The following is a 20,461-nucleotide window of genomic DNA, read 5'->3' on the forward strand; positions in this document are numbered from 1 at the left end:
GTGTGTTCATTGGAATTAGAAAAGCTGTGTGTTCATTGGAATTAATTAAGGGGAACAATGTTATAATAACATCTGCTTATACCCCACATTAGAAGCCTAACATTAAATATGACTTAATAAAGTTAAATAGAAAAAATAATGATGTTTTAATTTTTGGCGACTTTAACGCACAACATACAAGCTGGAATTGTGTAATGAGTAACACCGCTGGGAACGTACTTTATAAATATCAAAATCAGTCCTGAGTACATGTTTATAATCCTCCAAATCCTACACGGTTCGCCCAGAATTCTATTCCAACAATATCTCATCTAGAGACTCACTCAAACGCCCTTTCTTCAGACTACGTTCCCATCACTTGTTGTATACGAGGGTTGTCTTTTATATTTCGGGATTGGACAACCCTTGTGGTGTAATCTCCCAACTGACAGCTCTATCGTAAAGCTTGACATTTTTGAAGTTATACGTACTCAGAACGTTTCGACTTACGAGCGATATTTGTGTTGTTTAGAGTAACTTGAACGATTTTTAGGTTAACTTTCATTTTGATGCATAATTTGAACTGGTGGATTTAAAATTAAAATCAAAGAATGTGATTTTTTTGCGTTTTTTTTTTTTTGGTCATAAAAAGTATTTACATTGAATAGTCTTTATTAAAAAAGCATATTATAGATACGTTTCTAGTGAAACTTGAACAAAATATGTCAACCTAAACGGGTGCAATATATGCCTCAAAATAGGCAAGTTTTTATTTAAACAATTAGAAAAACCCCGCGAGTTCTCAGCTAAGTCCCCCACAGGGCTAATATTTTTTACTTCATATGTTTCCTAAACTCATGCACAAAATTTTTTGAACCAAACCATATTTATAGCCTCCACAGAAAATTTACTAAAAAATACCGATTTGGAAACTATTTTTGCCCGAAATGGGCATTTTGGGTATCTCTGTAAAAAGTTTTGGGCAGAATTTATTTATGGTTTATGGTGGGGCCAGCCCTATGCGAATTAGCTTCAAACTTTAATTTAAGTTTCATTTTCTACTCCCAAATACCGTTAATTTGAGTCCAATATTATTACAATCGATCCACTTTTAATTTAGGGTAGTTATTTTTGGGGCAAGGTTTTGACCCGCTTCCGATATCAAAAATTTATGTAGCCTATTATTCCTTCCAGACCATCCAACACAATCTGCGGAAAATTAAAGAAAATCGGTTCGGTCGTTTTCGAATCTCAAAAATGGCACAAATCGGTTCAGATTTGGATATAGCTGCCATATAGACCGATCCTCCAATTTAGGGTCTTAGGCCTCTAAAAGCCACATTTATTATCCGATTTTACTGAAATTTAGGACAGTGAGTTGTGTTAGATCCTTCAACGTCCTTCGTCAATTTGGCCCAGATGGGTTCAGATTTGGATATAGCTGCCATATAGACCGATCCTTCTATTTAGGGTCATAGGCCCATAAAAGCCACATTTATTATCTGATTTTGCTGAAATTTGGGACAGTGGGTTATCTTACGCCCTTCGACATTCTCCGTTAATATGGCTCAGATCGGTTCAGATTTGGATATGACTGCCATATAGACCGATCCTCCAATTTAGGGTCGTAGGCCGCTAAAAGCCACATTTGTTATTAGATTTTGCTGAAATTTGGGACAGTGAGTTGTGTTAGACCCTTCAACGTCCTTTGTCAATTTGGCTTAGATCGGTCCAGATTTGGATATAGCTGCCATATAGACCGATCTCTCGGTTTTAGGTTTTAGGGCCATAAAAAGCGCACTTATTGTCCGATGTTGCCGGGATGTTGTCCGATGTTGGGACAAAGAGTTAAGTTAAGCCCCTCCACATATTTCTGCAATTTGGTCTAGATCGATCAAGATTTGCATATAGCTGCCATATAGACCGATCTCTCGATTTAAAGCCTTGGCCCCATAAAAGGCGCATTTTTAATCCGATTGCACTGAAATTTTACATACTGACTTATGTTATGCTTTTCGACATCCGTGTCGTATATAGTTCAGATCGGTTTATTTTTAGATATAACTACTAAAAAGACCAATATTTTGTTATATACAATTGAACAATAACTTTTGCTTATTAGTATTTATCAGGTCCAAATCGGAATACATATTGATATAACTCCTATGGGGCATAAGGTATGCAATTTGCACCGAATTTTGATGAAAGGTGGTTTACATATATACCCGAGTTGGTGGGTATCCACGCCTTTTTACTTGTTTTATTTCCTATGTCCCCTGAACCCATGCAAACAATTTTTTACACGAAACCATATTTGAAGCCTCTACAGAAAATTTTCCAAAAAAAATGCCGATTTGGAAACTATCTTAGCTCTGTAAAAACTTATTTAATTTTGGTCTTTTAAATACACTTATATCTGTAAATATCAAACAGAATTATTAAGATATCTTTATTTGTTTTTTTTTCTTAGAATTTTTCAGCGCTATTCAGCAAAAAAAGAATTTTAGAAGTCGGATCACAAATGATGATTTGGCAGCCGGAACAATTTTTCTTAATTCCGAGGTGACCAACTTAAGGATCTTGCCGCGAAACGCTTACACTACACAGGGCCTTGACCATTTCAAAATTAAAATAAAAGCGTGCTAAGTTCGGCCGGGCCGAATCTTATATACCCTCCACCATGGATCGCATTTATCGAGTTCTTTTCCCGGCATCTCTTCTTAGGCAAAAAAGGATATAAGAAAAGAGTTGCTCTGCTATTAGAACGATATCAAGATATGGTCCGGTTCGGACCACAATTAAATTATATGTTGGAGACCTGTGTAAAATTTCAGCCAATTCGTATAAGAATTGCGCCCATTGGGGCTCACGAAGTAAAATAGAGAGAACGATTTATATAGGATCTGTATCGGGCTATAGACCGATTCAGACCATAATAAACACGTTAGTTGATGGTCATGAGAGGATCCATCGTACAAAATTTCAGGCATATCGGATAATAATTGCGACCTCTAGGGGTCAAGAAGTCAAGATCCCAGATCGGTTTATATGGCAGCTATATCAGGTTATGAACCGATTTGAACCTAATTTGACACAGTTGTTGAACGTAAAAATAAAATACGTCATGCAAAATTTCAGCCAAATCGGATAGGAATTGCGCCCTCTAGAAGCTCAAGAAGTCAAATCCCCAGATCTGTTTATATGACAGTTATATCAGGTTATGGACCGATTTGAACCATACTTGGCACTGTTGTTGGATATAATAACAAAACACGTCGTGCGAAATTTCATTTCAATCGGATAAAAATTGCGCACTCTAGAGGCTCAAGAAGTCAAGACCCAAGATCGGTTTATATGGCAGCTATAACAGGCTATGGAGCGGACGGACGGACGGACATGGCTAGATCGACATAAAATGTCACGACGATCAATAATATATATACTTTATGGGGTCTCAGACGAATATTTCGAGTAGTTATAAACAGAATGACGAAATTAGTATACGCCCCATCTTATGGTGGAGGGTATAAAAATTATCTCTATCTGTTTTCATAGGGCATGTTTTCTACTATTTTTTTTTCGGTTCTATCCCGCTGTATGTTGCCTCGATCGGTCTATATGTTCGTTCAAGGTTTTTGTGGAGGGGCGAGTCCCATTCGAATTGGCTTGACCATATTTGTAACCTTCACAGAAAATTTACTACAAAATGCCGATTTGGAAACTATCTCTGCCAAAAATTGGTTCTCCAAAAAAAAAATTTCGAGCAGATTGGTCTTTAAAATTCAATTATTTACTACTATTTTTTTCGGTTCTATCCCACTGTATGTTGCCTTGATCGGTGTATATGTGCGTTTGGGGTTATTGTGGTGGGGCTAGCCCCATTCGAATTAGTTTAAATTTTTAATATGTTTTATTTTCTACTCCCAAATACCGTTAATTTGAGTCCAATATTATTACAATCGATCCACTTTTAATTTTGGTGGTTATTTTTAGGGTAAGGGGAAGGCTCCGACCCGACCTCAATATCAAAAATTTATATAGCCTATTATTCCTTCCAGACCATTTTAACCAATCTGTGGAAATTTCAAGAACATCGGTTTGGTCGTTTTCGAGTTTCGAACAAACAGACAAGCAAACACACTATGACTTGTATATACAGAGCGATGCTGCTTTCTATGTTATAGTTACAATGAGCCCAAAAAAAATTTACCCCCCGTAAAAAGTAGATGTCGTGGCACTAAAATAGCCGAATTCATTACAGCGCTCTGTTTTAATTGCGGCGAGTACACGAACTAATCCAATATTAAATCTGAGTGACTTTGGCGACATTGCGGCAATACTCTGAACTACCACCCTGAGGTGGTAACATTGAAACAACAGGGTTGATTTTGTAGGTTGCTGTTTTACACGATACCATTCTGGCAACACGATGAGCAAAAATAAAATTAAAAAACCACTTATTTTTTATAGAAAACAAGAGTATATATGAGAAATAAGTGTTATTTTAGTGATAAAAATTATGGAGAATCTAGAAAAAGTCATAAAATCGTAAAGCAAAAAGTGTCCCCAATGTATCGGTGTCCTCAAAACATCCATAATATAGACGGAAATTTTGGGGACAGTCCCCAAAGTATACAAATGTCCTCGAAACATACATTATACAGAAAAATTGTCCCGAAAGTATCCATTTTACATATATATATATATATATATATATATATATATATATATATACATACATATATATATATATATATATATATATATATATATATATATATATATATATATATATATATATATATAATATATATATATATATATATATATATATATATATATATATATATATATATATATATATATATATATGTATATATATATATATATATATATATTTATATATATATATATATATATATGTATGTATATATATATATATATATATATATATATGTATGTATATATATATATATATATATATATATATATATATATATATATATATATATATATATATATATATATATACATATATATATATATATGTATGTATATATATATATATATATATATATATATATATATATATATATATATATATATGTATATATATATATATATATATATATATATATATATATATATATATATATATATATATAAAAATATATATATGTATATATATATATATATATATATATATATATATATACATACATATATATATATATATATACATAGCTCCTCAACATCCCTGTTCAATACGGCTTAGATCGGTCCACATTTGGATACACCTGCCATATATACAGATCGCCCGGTTTAAAGTTTTAAGCTAAAATATAGCACAATGTATTCTGTTAGACCTTTCGACATTCGTATCGAGTATGGTCAAGATCGGGCTATAAATGGATATAGTTGCCACAAATTCAGATCTAACCATTTAATTTCCTTGAGACAATAAAATTACATTTATACAACTCGATTTCGCTGAAATTGGGCACAGTGGGCTGTGTTAGGCTTTTCGATATTCGTGTTCAATATGGTTCAAATCGGTCCATTTTGGATATAGCTGTCCTTAGGCATATTAAAGGTGAATTTTTTAACCGATATATTTGTTACAAGGAGTTGTGCTAAACCCTTACATAGCCTTCCTTAATATGGTGGAGATCGGACTTTATTTAGTTATACCTGCTGTGGGCTCAAAATTATGAGTTTTCACCATATTATGATATCCAAAGTTTTGCTCGGCCGAACTGTTGTTTTGTAGGTTGGTTTTTTTTCTGATTTTTTGCTATCTTGTACAATGCTGCGGCTTATGTTTATATAAGAGGGTATATAAGATTCGGCCCAGTCGAACTTAATATGCTTTTACTTGTTCTCTTCCATCCTCTTCTAGGGCGAACGGAATGAACGTAAGGTCTCCGGTCTTGCTAGTTTGGTTTGGAATTATGCCAAAAGAGTTTATGCACAATGAAAAAATGGGCGGAGAGATATGTGAAAAATATAGGAAACGTTTATATAAACTTTTATAGTCCCCATACAAACCGATCGCCGTATTTGACTCCTTGAGCCCCTAAAAACCTCAATTTTTATCTAATTTGGCTGAAACTTGGCACAAGGATTTATGCTTTGACTTCCAACATCATTGCAGAGTATGTTTCGAGTTGGTCAACAAACTGGTATAACCCCTATATAAACAGATCCCTGCTTATGATTTCTTTAGTCCCTAGGAGTATAAATTTTGTTGTTGTTCTTGTTGTAGCCACATTTTCAAGTGGAGGTGGCGATCCTCGTCAAGCTCGTGCAGGTGAGCAAGCTTGTTTCGGTCCAAAGGACCTATCGCAGCGGGAAAAAGTGGTCATTGGTTATTTCAAGGTGCCACTGAGACTCTTCGCTCAATACCGCTGATTGTCCGCGACTGCCGTTGCAGGTACTCCGTAAGGAGCATTCCACTATCCGCAACCTGTGGACGCACCCGGTAGCTCGCAGTTAAGCTTCCCGTGACAGCATTGACCACCAAACAGATCGGACCTCAATGTTCCAGCTTGTGCGGTGCATACAGCTATCTCGTGCCTCAATTTTCATTTAATGATGCTGAAATTTGGCACAAAAGCTTTTGATATAACTTCCAACATCCATGTGACCCGATCGGTCTATATACTGATAAAGGCCCCTTAAATACCAATTCGCCGATATGACTACTTGAGACCATATTTGATTCGGCCAAACTTTAGAAGATTGTTTAAAGTAATAAAGTATTTGGAAATTACATAGTTTTCCTTTCTCCTTAAATTGGCCGTAAAAGAAAATGGTTAATAATCTCAAGTATGCTTTACCTTTAAACTCAAAGCTAATTTTGTACCCCATCTATCAGTGATGTCCTTATTACTAACATTTTTCGGTTGCCATGACCGTAACTAACAGTTTGACTAATGCACTGAATGATTACCTTAAAAGTAAATAGACCAATTGATTTCCGAAATTAGAGTATGGTTGCTGGAACAGTGACACTAAATGAATGATTGATTGACTGACTTATTGATTGTCTGATTGGATGGATGATACACCAACTGGTGCTTGAAGGCTATGAATGATAGACTTTGAACATTTCTATATGATTATTGTTTATTGACAAACTGACTGGTGCAAAGTGGAAAAAATTAATTGAATTCAGAATAGAGATAGCAAAATGTCTGCAGGTTCAATTGATTGGGACAAGGGCTCTTCGATGTTTGGCCAGTGCCATGCAATGTTTGCAAATAAACTGAATCTTATATTTAACAAGTAAAAGCGTGCTAAGTTCGGCCAGGCCGAATCTTACATACCCTCCACCATAGATCGCATTTGTCGAGTTCTTCTCCCGGCATCTCTTCTTAGGCAAAAAAGGATATAAGAAAAGATTTGCTCTGCTATTAGAGCGATATCACGATATGGTCCGGTATAAAATTTCAGCCAATTCGAATAAGAATTGCGCCCTTTGGGGGCTCAAGAAGTAAAATAGAGAGATCGATTTATATGGGAGCTGTATCGGGCTATAGACCGATTCAGACCGTAATAAACACGTATGTTGATGGTCATGAGAAATCCGTCGTACAAAATTTCAGGGAAATCGGATAATAATTGCGACCTCTAGAGGCTCAAGAAGTCAAGATCCCAGATCGGTTTATATGGCAGCTATATCAGGTTATGAACCGATTTGAACTTTATTTGATACAGTTGTTGAAAGTAAGAATAAAATACTTCATGAAAATTTCCAACCAAATCGGATAGGAATTGCGCCCTCTGGAAGCTCAAGAAGTCAAGTACCCAGATCTGTTTATATGACAGCTATATCAGGTTATGAACCGATTTGAACCACACTTGGCACAGTTATTGGATATCATAACAAAACACGTCGTGCAAAATTTCAATCCAAGCGGATAAGAATTGCGCACTCTAGAGGCTCAAGAAGTCAAGACCCCAGATCGGTTTATATGGCAGCTATATAAGATTATGGACCGATTTGAACCATACTTGGCACAGTTATTGTATATCATAACAAAACACGTCGTGCAAAATTTCAATCCAAGCAGATAAGAATTGCGCACTCTAGAGGCTCAAGAAGTCAAGACCCAAGATCGCTTTATATGGTAGCTATATCAGGTTATGGACCGATTTGAACCATACTTGGCACAGTTTTTGGATATCATAACAAAACACTTCGTGCAAAAATGCATTCAAATCGGATAAGAATTGCGTGCTCTAGAGGCTCAAGAAGTCAAGACCCAAGATCGGTTTACACCCTCAACCATGGATCGCAATTGTCGAGTCCTTTTCCCGGCATCTCTTCTTATGCAAAAAAGGATCTAAGAAAAGATTTGCTCTGCTATATCAAGATATAGTCCGGTTTGGACCACAATTAAATTATATGTTGGAGACCTGTGTAAAATGTCAGCCAATTCGAATAAGAATTGCGCCCATTTCAATGGGCCATTTCAATGGGCGCAATTCTTATTCGAATTGGCTGACATTTTACACAGGTCTCCAACATATAATTTAATTGTGGTCCAAACCGGACTATATCTTGATATAGCAGAGCAAATCTTTTCTTAGATCCTTTTTTGCATAAGAAGAGATGCCGGGAAAAGGACTCGACAATTGCGATCCATGGTTGAGGGTATATAAGATTCGGCCCCGCCGAACTTAGCACTCTTTTACTTGTTAGATATAGCTACTATACTTATTAGTATTTGGTCTAAATCGGAACATATTTTGATATAACTGATATGGGACATAATGTATGAAATTTTCACCGAATTTTGATCAAAGGTGGTTTACATATATACCCGAGGTGGTGGGTATCGAAAGTTCGGCCCGGCCGAACTTAACGCCTTTTTAGTTGTTTTAAATTAAAACAAATTAAAATTACGTCAATATGTTAAGTATTAAACTACATAACACGTTTGCAGCAATGTCAAGATTAAAAATGTGACGTCGCACAGTGGAAGAAAATCGAAAAAAAAATAATAAAAAATATGCTGTGAGAGAATGGGTAAAGATATCTCTTTGAAATTTGGAATGGTTAGATGTTAGCGATTTTTTTGTGCTAAATTTCAAGCCCATGGGTGGTTCGAGCACCTCTTGGCAGGCCCCTAAAAATGATCAACTCGGTACTCCGAAAAATTGTAGAGGTTGCCAAATCTTCATTTGTGGTCTGATTTTTTATGTGGCTGCCATACCATTTGTATACCCACCACCATAGGATGGGGGTATACTAATCTAGTCACTCCGTTTGTAGCACCTCGAAATATTTGTCTAAGACCCCAGAAAGTATATATATTCGTGATCGTCTCGACGTTCTGCGTCCGTCCGTCCATCTGCCGAAATCACTATAGCGGTCGAGCCGCTTGAAATTTTGCAAGATACTTAATGTAGATGTAGTTAGTTGGATATTGCAAATGGGCCATATCGGTTCAGATTTAGATATAGCTCCCATATATACCGATCTCCCGATTTGACTTCCTGAGCCCCCGGAAGCCTCAATTTTTTTTCTGAAATTTTTTATTATTCCGCTATGACTTCCAACAACTGTGCCAAGTACAAATCGGTCTATAACCTGATATAGGTCCCAAATAAACCGATCCCCCTATTTGACCTCTTGAGTCCTCACAAGCCGTAATTTTTGTCCGATTTGTCTGAAATTTTGCATGCGGTGTTCTGTTACGACTCCAACTCCTACCACTGTTCCAGATAGAGTCCAAATCAGTCTATAACCTTATAGAGCTCTCATGTAAAACGGTCTCCCGTTTTAATTTTTGCTGGTTTGATAGAAGTTTGATATGTAGAATAAAATTATGCCCTTAAACAAAATTTAGTTTGTATAAATTTTTTGTAGAATTCATGGTGGTGGGTTCCCAAGATTCGGCCCGGCTGAACTTAGCACGCTTTTACTTGTTTCGAATAGCATAGTTCCTTATAAATGTTGCCACTTAAGGAGAGGTGTTTAGCTGATGTTCTCGTTAGGATTAGAACCCACTGTTCCAAGTTTCGTCTCAGTCCGATGAAAAATCCTCCTCTTATGAGCTCAAGATCTTAAATTAAGCGATCGCCCTACAAAGGAGCTATATACGGTTTAATCCGAACCATATTCGGTATGGATATCTGTAATCCTAGTGTTATTCACAGTTTAAAATTTTACTGTAATAAATGGGACTTTTATGGCCTTAGGACCATAAATCGGTAGATCGATCTAAGTGACTCAGATTTTCAGGGACCTGGTGCAACGCACTGTTCTTGATTTCAGTAAAACTGTGCAATAAATGCGTTTTGTATGGCTTTAAAACCCTGAATCGGTTAGGCCCGAATGGGTGGTCTGGGCTTTGCGTTTCTAGAACTCGAATAAAAATAATCATTTTATCATTCCGTTTGCAATACACCGAAATATCTATTTCCGACCCTTTGACGTATATGTATCGTCGAAAATATCTAAGACTATCTAGCCATGTCCGTCCGTCTGTCTGTTGGAAACACGCTACAGTCTATAAAAATAGAGATATTGAGTGAAGCTTTGCACAGATTCTTTTTTTTTTTGAGCATAGGCAAGTTAAGTTCGAAGATGGGCTATATCAGACTATATCATGCAAATAGCTGCCATATAGACCGATCTGCCGATTGAAGGTTTTAGGCACATAAAAGCCATATTTATTATACGATTTCGGTGAAATTTTGGACAGTGAGTTGCTCAATACGGCCCGGATCGGTCCATATTTGGATATAGCTGCACTATAGACCGATCTCTCGATTTAAGGTGTTGGGCCCATAAATGGCGCATTTATTGTCCAATTTCGCAAAAATTTGGGCATTGAGTTATATTTGGCTCCTCGACATCCTTGTTTAATATGGCTCAAATTGGTACAGATTTGGATATATCTGCCATGTACACGGATATCTCGATTTAAGGCTTTAGGCCGATAAAAGCCGCATTAATAGTCCGATTTCGCTGAAATTTGTGTCAGTGAGTTGTTATAGGCCTTTCGATATTCTTATTATACCCACCACTATAGGATGGGGGTATACTAATCTGGTCATTCCGTTTGCAACACCTCGAAATATTCGTCTAAGACCCCATAAAGTATATATATTCTTGATCGTTTCGACGCTCCGAGTCGAACTAGGCATGTCCGTTCGTCTGTTGGAATCACGATAGAGCACAAACGTGTAAAGGTAGCCGCTTGAAATTTTGCACAGATACTAAGTATTGATGTAGCCCTTTGGGGATTGCAAAAGGGCCATATCGGTTTAGATTTAGATATAGCTCCCATATAGACCTATCTCAAGATTTGACTTCTTGAGCCTCTGGAAACCGCAATTTTGAACCGATTTGGCTGAAATTTTGCATGTTGTGTTCTGTTATAACTTTCAACAACATTGCTAAGTACGGTACGAATAGGTCTATAACATAATACAGATCCCATATAAACCAATCTCCCGATTTTTCTTCTTGAGCCCCTGGAAGGCACAATTTGGTCTGATTTGGCTCAAATTTTGCATGTGGTGTTCTGAAATGTCTTCCAACAACTGTGTAAAATGCGGTCCAAATCGGTCCTTAACCTCATATAGCTCCCATGTAAACCGGTCTTTCGATCATCCTTGTTCGCTTCCTAGAGGCTTTAATTTTTGCTGGTTTGACAGACATGTAGTCTAAAATACTGCCCTTGAACTAAATTTATTTTGTATACATTTTTAGCAGAATCCATGGTGGTGGATTCCCAAGACTTGGCCCGGCCAAACTTAGCACGCGATTTTCGAGAGGATAGTCTCAGTGCGGAGTCAGGTGGCACTGGCTCTTAATTAAATACTGAGTGCCAATGACACAAGGCGAGTTATTGGCGCCTCAAATAACCAGTGGCCAACATCAGCGTCTGTTCCCAGCTTAGGGGCGGCTGGCGGCGAGCGTCGGATCTTGGAGCAAGCGGCTCGACACAACGAAGGATACATGTGCAATCCCACAAAACCCATGCGGTTGGGGCGCTCGGCCAGTAACCTGCCCCGTTAAACCATGAGAAACAAAGGAATAGTAAAAACGGACCTCCCCCAACGTTGACGACCCACGCAAACGAAAAAAGGACCATGATTTGCGGATCTGCATCTGGAATGTCCGCACTATTTATAAAGAAGGTGCAGTATACCACTGGCGGATGTATTAGAGAAGTACAAGGCAGATATTACCGCCTTACAGGAAGTGCGATGGACTGGGAATGGCGTCACTACAACACCAAACAGTGACGAACTATACTATTGCTGCCATAACACGAGGCATGAATTTGGCTGCGGATTTGTGGTTAGACGGAGACTGAAACACCTTGTCTCCAGCTTTACTCCGGTGGATGAGAGGCTAGGCACAATCCGCATAAAAGCCAAATTCTTCAACATCAGCCTTATTTGTGCCCATGCCCCGACGGAAGACAAAGATGAGCGGACCAAGGATATTTTCTACGAGCGCCTAGAGAGAGAATATGACCGCTGCCCCGCCCATGATATTAAAATAGTTCTGGGAGATTTTTATGCGAAGATAGGGAAGGAAGACATTTTTGGTTCAACAGTCGGAAAGTTTAGCCTCCACGTGATAACGTCCAGTAATGGGTAAAGGATGATAGATTTCGCCGCGGCAAAAAACATGGTAGTTACAATAGTAACACCAGATGTCAACATAAAAATATTCACAAAGCCTGGCTGTCACCTGATCAAAACACGAGAAACCAAATTGATCACGTTGTGATAGATGGAAGGCATTCATCCAGCTGTTAGATGTACGATCGATTTGTAGAGCGAATATAGATTCGGATCATTACCTTGTTGCAGCACGACCAAGAGTGTCGAGATACTACTGAAGAATGCGGCATGTAGAGCAACCCCGCAATCCGCAGCAATGCGGCAGATGAAAGATAGGTACCAAGAGAAAAGGAGAGAGGAGAAACGTCTATCCGCGGAAAGAACAAGTAAAAAGGCTATGGTGGATACCCACCACCTCGGGTATATATGCAAAAAAATCCGATGGAATATGCATACCTTATGCACCATAGCAGCTAGATCGAAATATTTTCCGATTTAGACCAAATACTAATAAGTACAAGCCATTGTTCAATTGTGTATAACAAAATATTGGTCTTTTAGTAGCTATATCTAAAAATAAAACGATCTGAACCATAGACGACACGAATGTCGAAAGGCCATTGTTCAATTGTGTAGTTACTGTGTCAAATTTCAGTGAAATCTGATTATAAATGTGCCTTTTATGGGGCCAAGACTTTAAATCGAAATATCATTCCACATGGCAGCTATATCCAAATCTGGGCCGAATTGGGCCAAGTTGCACAACTCACTGTCCCAAATTTCAGCGACATCGGAAAATAAATGCGCCATTTATAGTCCAAAACCTTAAATCATGAGATCGGTCTGTATGGCAGCTATATTCAAATCTGGACCGACCTGTGCCATATTGCAGAAGTATGGCGAAGGACTTTCACTATCCCAAATTTCGGCGACATCGAACAATAAATGCTCCTTTAATGGGCCCAAAACCCAAAATCGGCGGATAGGATTGTATGGCAGCTATATCCAAATATCGCGCAACCTAACACAACTAACTGTCCCAAAATTTAAAATCGGATGATAAATGTGGCTTTTATGAGCCTAAGACCCTAAATCGGTGGATCGGTCTACATGGGCCTATATCATAGTCCGATATAGCCCATCTTCGAACTCAATCTGCTTATGGACAAAAAAAAGAATCTGTAGCGTGATTTCGACAGACAGACGGATGGACACGGCTACATGGTCTTAGATTTTTAGGCTAATCAAGAATATATATACTTTATAGGGTCGAAAATGGATATTTCGATGTGTTGCAAAAGGAATGAAAAAATGAATGTACCCCCATCCTTCGGTGGTGGATATAAAAAAGAAACTGAAAGACGTGAATTGAGATGTACAGGAGTCAGAATGAAGTCCGGAAATTCTACCAAAGAATTAAACAACAAGTAAAAAGGCGTTAAGTTTCACCACCTCGGGTATATATGTAAAGCACTTTTCATCAAAATCCAGGGAAATTTGCATACCTTTTGTCCAATAGCAGTCATATCGAAATATGATCCGATTTGGACCAAATACTAATAAGTACAAGTCAATGCTCAATTGTGTATAACAAAATATTGGTCTTTTTAGTAGCTATATCTAAAAATAAACCGATCTGAACCATATACAACATGGATGTCGAAAAGCCTAACATAAGTCAATGTGTCAAATTTCAGTTAAATCGGATTATAAATGCGTCTTTTTTGGGACCAAGACTTTAAATCGAGATATCGGTCTATATGGCAGCATATCCAAATCATGATCGATCTGAGTGAAATTGAAAAAGGATGTCGAAGGGCCCAACACAACTCACTGTCCCCAATTGCGGCGACATCGGACAATAAATGCGCTTTTTCTGGCCCCAAAACCTGAAACCGAGAGATCGGTCTATATGGCAGCTATATCCAAATCTTGACCGATCTGTGCCATAATGTAGAACTATGTCAAGGGATTTAACCTAACTCAATGTCCCAAATTTCGGCGACATCGGACAATAAATACGCCTTGTATGGGCCTAAGACCCTCAATCAAAGGATTGGTCTATATGACAGCTATATCCAAATCTAGACCAATCTGAGCCAAATTGACAAAGGATGTCGAAGGGCGAAATATAACTCACTGTCCCAAATTTCGGCGACATCGGATAATAAATGCGCCTTTTATGGGCAAAAACCCTTAAATCGAGAGATCGGTCTATATGGCAGCTATATCCAAATCTGGACCGATCTGAGCAAAATTAAAGAAGGATGTGGAGGAGCCTAACATAACTCACTGTCCCAAATTTCAGCAACATCGGATGATAAATGTGGTTTTTATGGGCCTAAGACCCCAAATCGGAGGATCGGTCTATATGGCAACTATATCCAAATATGAACCGATCTGGGCGAAATTGACGGAGGATGTCGAGGGGCCTAACACAACTCACTGTCCCAAATTTCAGCAAAATCGGATAATAAATGTGGCTTTTATGGGCCCAAGATGCTAAATCTGAGGATCGGTCTATATGGCAGCTATATCCAAATCTGGACCGATCTGAGCCAAATTGACGAAGGGTGTCGAGGGGTCTAACACAAGTCACTGTCCCAAATTTCAGCAAAATCGGATAATAAATGTGGCTTTCTTGGGCCAAAGACCCCAAATCGGCGGATCGGTCTATATGGGGGCTATATCAAGATATAGTCCGATATAGCTCATCTTCGAACTTAACCTGCTTATGGATAAAAGAAGAACCTGTGCAAAATTTCAGCTCAATAGCTCTATTTTTGAAGACTGTAGCGTGATTTCAACAGACAGACGGACAGACGGACGGACATGTCTAGATCGTCTTAGATTTTTACGCTGATCAAGAATATATATACTTTATAGGGTCGGAAATGGATATTTCGATGTGTTGCAAACGGAATGACAAAATGAATACACCCCCATCCTTAGGTGGTGAGTATAAAAACCGATGGCTTTGGTGCAGGCACATCCTCCTGCTGAGACAAAGAAGGAAATCTGGTAACTGACGCATATAGCATTCTGAGGATATGGAAAGAACATTTTACCCAATTGCTAGTGTCCGAAGTTGGCGGCGAAGAGGATACCGCAGAACCAATCAATGATGATGGTATAGAACGTTTACCTCCTAGTCAGAATGAGGTCCAAGTAGCAGTTACCCGACTAAAGAAGAATAAGGCAGCAGGAGCCGACGGGTTACCCGCTGAACTATTTAAGACCGAAGGCGACACGCTGATAAGGCGTAGGCATCAGCTTATCTGCGCGATTTAGCTAGAAGAACGCATACCCGAAGATTGGAACCTCAACATACTATGTCCCATACACAAGAAAGGAGACAAGGCGGAATGTGCCAACTACAGAGGAATAAGTCTCCTCCCCATCGCATACAAGATACTCTCGAGAGTACTGGAAAAGACTCGCGATCGACAAATCAACACCTACCATCTCTTTGTTGACTACAAAGCGACACTTGCTGCGTTCCTCATTACGAATAGGAAAGAATCTCTCCGAACCATTTAATACCAAACGAGGTTTCAGACAGGGAGACAGCCTCTCGTGTGATCTCTTTAATATCCCGTTGGAGAAGATTATACGAGTTGCAGATGTGAATAGATATGGCACACTTATCACAAGACAACACATGCTACTCGCCTATGCCGACGACATTAACATCATGGGTCGGTCACAGGGAGTAGTAACTGCTGCCTTTGAAAGAATCGAAAGTGAAAATGTGTCTGGCAGTAAATGGAGATAAAACGAAATGGATGGTTTCAACTCTCAAATCGCCTTGTACAACTGAGCAGATTAAGATAATGGAGAAAGTTGGACTTTGGGCTAAATAAGCAGTTTAGAAACAAGTTCAACTCTCGACAGACGAAGATTACACAATAAAAGACACTGATACTACTCGTGTTGTTATGTGGTTCTGAGGCATGGGTACTTGTGAAAGCAGATGAGCCAGTGCTTGGAGTATTTGAGAGAAAGATTCTTCGTAAAATATATGGACCAGTTTGCGTTAATGGAGAATACAGGCGACGTATGAACCGCGAGCTGTATGACGATGATAGCATAGTTATATGCATCAAAATACAACTGATGCATTCGCTAGGTCATAGTGTTCAGAATGGATGAAGAAGCTCCAGCAAAGAAGTCTTTTGAAGGCAAACAGGAAAGACCAAAAGCCCTGTGGAAAGATCAAGTGTTGAGAGACACCTCGAAACTTGGTGTCAGAGATTTTAGAATGAGCGCAGAAGATCGAGGCGCTTGGAACGCTGCGGCGGACCCTCGCCCTAACCCTAATTTTCAGAAACGCCAGATCTCGGAGACGGGTGGTGCGAAATTTTGTGTGCTCTCATAAAGTACCCTAAAAATAAAAATTTTGTATCCGAATTTCGGATGGGGTACCGCCCCACCCTAAAATCACCAAACATATATTTAGACCAATCACGACAATATGGGACTCACATGAAAGGTATTTACGATAAGAAAACGGCATAAGTGCTAGGGGGACCACCCCAACCCCCAAAACACCCCTTAATCGGACATATTTACCGACCATAGCAATATGGTACTCAAATGAAAGGTATTTGCGAGTAGAATAGGAATATGATATTTAAATGTGTGACCACGTTTATGGGGGTCCACCCCTTCCCCAAAACACCCCCGTAACAGGACTTATTTACTGACCATAGGAATATGGGGCTTAGATAAAAGGTATTTGAGTGTAGAATTAGAATCTGATATCCAAATATGGGACCAAGTGTTTGAGGGGCCGCCTCTCCCCAAAAACATCTCCCAAAGGGGACAAATTTACGACAATAGTCACATGGGGCTCAAATGAAAGGTCTTTGGGAGTAAAGCACGAATCTAATATCAATATTCGGGAAAAGTGTCTAATGGGCCACCCCACTCCCAACAACACCCAAATAGTAAGTATTTGCTGACTATTGCAATATGAGTCTCTAATAAGAGGGCTTTTAGAGTGGAACACGAATCCGATATATTTTGAGTGGCCGCCCATCCCGCACAATACCCCCCAAGCCGATCATGTTTGCCGACTATGGAAATATGGGGCTCAAATTAAAGGTATTTGGGAGTAGACCACGTATTTGATGCCAACATTAGGGACCAACTGTCTAGGGGACGTCCCACCATAACAACCCCCAAAGAGGTCGTATTTGCTCACCAAGACAATTTGGGTCTTAAAGAGAGTGGGACTAAATATTTATAGTTTTTAGAGCCAATACCCCAAACCGGACCAAAAACTGCCTCCAATACATTATTTGACCAATTAAAACAATGGGGATCAAATGATATTTTAGAGTAGAGTGCGTCATTCAAATATATCCTCAAGTAGCAGTTGGAGTGTGGTGCACAACCCTCATATAGACACCTTCCACCAAACAGCTGTATACACCAAGCATGAGGTTGTGGAATGCGAATCTGATTTCTTCATTTTGCTTATATATCTAGCGGACCACCTCACCCCAAAATAGTCGATCAATCATAATTATCTAACAGGACACTGTGTGATTTAATTAATGTTTGAGAACGCAAATAAATGCAGGACACCAAAATTATGACGTTCAGCGTGATAGGAGGAGTTGCAAAACTTAACGTTAAGATTCCAACCACTTTTAGTTCAACCATAGAGAAGACCAAACGACGTGCTGCTGGGCAAAACTTTTTTGTTCAAAAGTTTACATGGTTTAATAGTAAGAACTATCGCCACCGCACAAAATATAGAGACGGGCAAATTAGTTCTTTGCCACAGACAATCGTTTAATATGGCAATTTGAAATGATTTCAAACAAGAAAGAGCGTGCTAAGTTCGGCCGGGCCGAGTCTTATATACCATCTACCATAGATCGCATTTGTCGAGTTCTTTGCGTGGGATCTCTTTTTAGGCAAACAAAGAATAATGAATAAGAACTGTTATGCTATTGGATCTATATCTAGTTATAGTCCGATTCGGACCATAAATGAATTGAATGCTGAACATTGTATATGTTATTGTGTTATAAATATTTCAGTCCCTTCGGATAAGAATAGCGCTCTGTAGGGGCTCAAAAAGCAAAATCGATTCAGACTATATTGGCCACGTATGTTGAAGGTCATGGGAGAAGCCGTTGTACAAAATGCGCCACCTAGAGGCTCAAGAAGTCAAGACCCAAGATCGGTTTATATGACAGCTATATCAGGCTATGAACCGATTTCAACCATACTTAGCACAGTTGTTGAAAGTGGTACCAGAACATCGCGTGCAAAATTTCAGTCAAATCGGATGAGAATTTCGCCCCCTAGAAGCTTAAGAAATCATGTCCCAAGATCGGTTTATATGGGAGCTGTATCTAAACATGATCCAAATACAATCCCAACCAACCTACACCATTAACAAGTATTTGTGCTAAATTTCAAGCGCCTAGCTTTACTCCTTCGAAAGTTAGCGTGCTTTCGACAGACAGATGAACGGATATGGCTAGATGGACTTAACATGTCATGACGATCAAGCATATATATACTTTATGGGGTCTTAGACGCATATTTCGAGGTGTTACAAACAAAATGACGAAATAAGTATACCCCCATTCTATGGTGGAGGATATAAAAAGACTAAATGATGACTATTTAATAGGTAGTCATGTAGTCATTTATAGACAACTACCACATGGTGAGCAAAGTTATCGGCGTTTAGCCACTACAAGCGAGTCCTAGCACTAACATTTAAGTTAGAGCCATCTACTGGCAGTTTTAAAGGGCTATTTTCAAATGGATTTAGTTGTTCCAATTGAAAACAGCAAGTCAGTGGCGCTTATTTGGAGAAACCAACATAAACAAAAAGAGGGCAGAGTAGTCAAAATTGAGCATACAGCATTAATCTTCCTTATGACTTCGTTGCGGTTGTTTGCGGTATTATTTTTAACTTTCCCACTCTAAAGCTGGGTATGCACCGCTTGCGAAATTTTCGATTGCAGCCAAGACAGTTATGTCGCCACTGAAAAATCATTGTGTATAATACAAGATGGCGACAATCATCGATTCATAATTTTGGCCGAATTTAATCGTTTTTGGCTAGTAAAGTACGTTTGTGTTGTAAATGATATTTTTATTTGCAAATTACTTTATTTCATTTAGATTGGAGCTATTAAAACATACATTGTCATTCGTGGTTGCAAGAAAAAATTTACCAATGCCTATTATGTCACCCTGTTACGCAAAGAAAATTTCAATTGAGCTGCGTACCAACAAAAAAATTTTCGGTTACGGTACCCGTAGCGAAATTTCATTAAGGATTTGTCAATGCCTTTCTTATGTTAACGAAAATTTCGTCAGAGGTGCATACTGCGCCTAAGATGGGCTTGTACAATTATTATCAAAACCACCAGATCTAAAGATGGGTAGGGCGATTTAAACGAAATATTGTTGGCACACATACATTAACCCAAAATCAGGATCTGAGGTTGGGCGCCTGGGAGGGCTGCCCCAAAAAACACCTTAAATCGGACATATTTGCAGACCATGGCAGTATGGATCTTAAACCAGTAAGGAAGGGCAAAAGTCGGGCGGTGCCGACTATATAATACTCTACACCTGCCCTATAAGTACAATGTGGGACCTATATCCAATTCTGAACCAATTTTGATGGACCTCGGCGAGCAAATATGTTCAAACTGTAAAAACTACGGTTGACAAATGGCAACATTATGGCAAATTACCCAAAATCTTACGAACGTATATATGGTTATATATATATAGTTATTATATATAGTTAAAATCGAGCGATATATATATATATATATATATATATATAATATATATATATATATATATATATATATATATATATATATAATATATATATATATAT

This window comes from Stomoxys calcitrans, chromosome 1 (assembly GCF_963082655.1).
Source record: "Stomoxys calcitrans chromosome 1, idStoCalc2.1, whole genome shotgun sequence".
Lineage (NCBI taxonomy): Eukaryota > Metazoa > Arthropoda > Insecta > Diptera > Muscidae > Stomoxys > Stomoxys calcitrans.